Consider the following 3,571-nt stretch of genomic DNA (forward strand, 5'->3'; position numbering starts at 1 on the left):
GCGCGTGCGCATGTCAGAGCGGCCCTGGGGCCCCGGGCAGCGCCGCCTCGCGTCCCACCCAGGGCGTTTGCGAATCTGGGCCCACGCGGGGTCCCCAGGACTCGGAAATCAGCCCTGATTCAGCTGCTGACAGGGGTGATTCCACTGCTTTCCTGGTCCAAACCCACCCGAGCACCCTGTTATCCCAGCTACTCAAGCGGCTGAGGCAGGAGGATCTTCCGGGCAATTTAAATCTCAAAAAATGCGAAGGGCTGAGCTGTAGCTCCAGGGAGGAGCGCCTCTGAGCTGGATCTGTGAAGCCAAACCCCCACGGTGGCTGCCCATAGCAAGTGGGAAACAGCGACAGAGCCAGGGCAATCCTGAGGTCGCTCTGCCTCCCACGTGTGTTCCTAGGATACCTCACTCTTTTGGTCAAACTTCAACTCACCCTTCAAAACCCCACCTCCAATGCCCTCTTCTTCAGGCCGAGCCCAGCTTTCTCTCTGCTCCCCATGTCCATTTTGTCCCACCTCATCCTGACTTCACCTGAAAGCATTTGGGTCCTATTCTGTCTCCTCCAGACAGGTCGCAGCTGTTTCCCCAAATGCTGGGCCCTGTGGCCTCCCCTTTGGCTGTGGTGCAGCTTCACAAGCTTCCACTAAAACAGGTACAGTCGACCTCAGGACCTTTGCACCCACCACTGTGGCTGCCACAGCTCCTCACCAATCCCTCCCGTTCTCACACCTTATGCCCATCCTCCACCTCTTTCTGCCTCCCCTTTCCTTTTGTTTTTTGTTGTTGTTTTGTTTTGTTTTGTGACAGTATCTCACTCTGTAGTCCAGACTGGCTTCAAATTTGCAGCAGTCCTCCTGCCTCAGCCTCCTAAGTGCTGCACTCACAGGCACCACCATTCCCAGATATTGAGCATTAAAAAAAGAAAACCCATATAAATCTTTTTTAGGTTACCTGGACTTGCCAGCCCTTGGAGAAAGCATTTAGTGGATTACAAAGGATCAAGATTTAGCCAGGCGCAGAGGTGCACAACTGTGGTCCCAGCACCCTGGGAGGCTGAGGCAGGAGAGTCACAAATTTTAGCATAGCCTGGGCAATTTAGAAACAGCGAGACCCTGTTTTAAAATTTTAAAGATGTAAAGTGGGTGCAGGGACTTAGCTCAGTGGTTCTGCCACCTGCTTCACAAGTGCAAGGTCCCAAGTTCAATCCCCCGTACCAAAAAAAAAAGATTTAAAGGGCTGGGGTTGCAGCGGAATATGGAAGTCCCAGATTCCAACCCCAGTGGCGACAAATCCTAGGACAGCTGAGGGCCGGCCCTGTGCTCCCTGGAGGGCCGGGCCCTTGTTTACAGGCAGAAGGAAGCCAGCTCCACGCTGCCCCCGGGGGACTCAGTGGGAGGTCACCCTCTCCAGCCATGGAGACAGCAGCTGTGGGCCAAGGACCGGAGCGCTGTTTACCAAGTATCCAGTGACACACCTTGCCCGTGTCATTACCCTGCACAGGCGCCCCGTCACCACTGTTGACAGTGACAGGAGGCCAGCCCCCGCTTCCCATTTCTGTGAGGGGCCCTGGGGCCCCTGTTCCTGCCACCCCTGGGCCGGCTCGGCACACCCCAACCCCGCTCTGGGCCCTGGGCAGCGGCTTCCTCCTGTAGAATGGGCTGGGTGCTCACCTGATACCGCGATACTGAGTAGGTCACTCGGTTACTTTAACTTTCGGGTAAACTGTGAATCCTTTTTTGCTTAAGAACAGGTACATCCCGACACGTGTGGTGGCGCACACCTGTAATCGCAGCACTCAGGGAGGCTGAGGCAGGAGGATCGCTGCGAGTTCAAGACCAGCGTGGGCTCACAGTGAGTTCCAGGTCAGTCTCAACTACATAGTGAGACCCTGTCTCAAAAAAACAAAGAATAAGTACATCCCACGCAGCACTCGCCCCGGCTGCCATATGGGATATACTTGCATTACCCAGAAAAATTTAAACTGGGTGCCTTGGTGCACATCTCAGCGCTCTGGGAGGCTGAGGCAGGAGGGTCCCAAGGTCAAGCCCATCCTAGTCAATTTAGCGAGACCCTGTCTCAAAATAAAAACGACTTACAAAAGGGAGGGGAGGTAGCTCAGTGGAAATGCCCTAGGTGCAATCCCAGTACTTAGAAACAAAACCAAACACACAGGGCCTTGGTGGACTGAGGTGAAGGAGCGCGATTCCGTCCGGGCTGTGGGGGGTGGGGGGGTGGTGCCCCCCGCCCTGCCTGTGCGCACCCAGAGACTTTCCCTGACCCCAGACCTCCCGCTGGCCCGGCCCTGGAAGCCGGGCCGGAGTGGCTGCCTCAAGGGCAGCAGGGGCCTTGACCTTCACAGCTCAGGCCGGGTTTAGGCCGGTTGGGCCAGACAGGCGTTGGCTGAAGTTTCAGGGAGCTGGGGCCGCAGCCCGGCCCAAACGCTATGATAGGGGAGAGAACCCAGACGGCTGAGTTTGTGGACAACTTCTACAATCTCAGGACTCTCACAACCATGGCCCTGTGGTGGACTGATGAGGGGTCCAACCCTCCGCAGGGGGGACTGGGCATGCGGGATCCAGCCAGACGATGGGGGAACTCTGAGGCCACCCCAGCCTCCAGGGGAGGAGCCCGGTGGAGGCTGAGCCCACTCAGCGAGCCTCCAGAAGGCCCTTGTGGTGGTGCACACCAGTCATCCTATTATTCTGGAGGCTGAGGCAGGAGGATCCCTTGAGCTCAGGAGGTTGAACCCAGCCTGGGCAACATAGCAAGACCCTGTCTAGAATAAAATGTACAGCAGGGCGTGGTGGCACACGCCTGTCATCCCAGCTCTCAGGAGGCAGAATCAGGAGGATTGTAGGGGAGTTCAAGGCCAGCCTGAGCTACATAATGAGAGCAAGGTCAGCCTGAACTGCAAAGTGAGATCTTGTCTCAAAAAAAAAACAAAAAATGAAAATAAAATAAAATGTACAAAGGTCAGAGGTTGAGGGTTTGCTTAGCACATGTGGGACCCTGGGCTCCATCTTCAGCACAGCAAAATAAATACATAGATAAAGGGGGGGGGAGACCCACATAGGCTTTTCTCACAAGAAGACCTGCAGCCAGGCATGGTGGAGTGTGTCTGATCCTGGCCACTCAAGAGGCTGAGGCAGGAGTACAGCCACACGGTGTGTGAGACCCTGTATCCAAATAAAAAATAAAGGCCGAGGATATAGCTCCACTGGGTCTAATCTCCAGTACTGAAGAAAGGACACTCATGTGGCCGGCGGCTGTTCAACAGCCCCAATCATGAGGAGAACGCAGGCCACAGCCAGGGCAGATCCCGTTTCACCCCATTAGTGACTCCTCCCTGAAAGACAGGATGAGCACCGGCCAGGACGGGAAGAGAACCAGGACACCGTGCTGCTGGAGATGGGAACTAGCACAGCCACTGTAGATCACACTGTGACCCAGCACTCAGGAGGCTGAGGCAGGAGGATCGCTGTGAGTTCGAGACCAGCCTGGGCTACATAGTGAGTTCCAGGTCAGTCTCAACTAATAGTGAGACCCTGTCTCAAAAAACCAAAACAAATAAATAAAC

The 3,571-nt window shown here is 55.5% G+C and overlaps 2 long non-coding RNA genes across 2 annotated transcripts in view; both read left to right on the forward strand.

The window, feature by feature from the left end:
• LOC117284507 overlaps positions 1–1,818 on the forward strand; it is a 2,554-nt gene extending 736 nt beyond the window's left edge. Inside the window, exons 2-3 of the long non-coding RNA XR_004515617.1 lie at positions 561–646; positions 1,745–1,818. This is a non-coding gene — a long non-coding RNA (uncharacterized LOC117284507). The remainder of the gene's footprint in view (positions 1–560; positions 647–1,744) is intronic.
• Positions 1,819–1,832: 14 nt separating this feature from the next.
• Positions 1,833–3,571, forward strand: part of LOC117284508 — a 6,829-nt gene continuing 5,090 nt past the window's right edge. The window contains exon 1 of the long non-coding RNA XR_004515618.1: positions 1,833–1,856. This is a non-coding gene — a long non-coding RNA (uncharacterized LOC117284508). The remainder of the gene's footprint in view (positions 1,857–3,571) is intronic.

Source organism: Fukomys damarensis, unplaced genomic scaffold, assembly GCF_012274545.1.
Source record: "Fukomys damarensis isolate Sample0158 unplaced genomic scaffold, DMR_v1.0_HiC HiC_scaffold_37, whole genome shotgun sequence".
NCBI classification, from domain to species: Eukaryota; Metazoa; Chordata; class Mammalia; order Rodentia; family Bathyergidae; genus Fukomys; species Fukomys damarensis.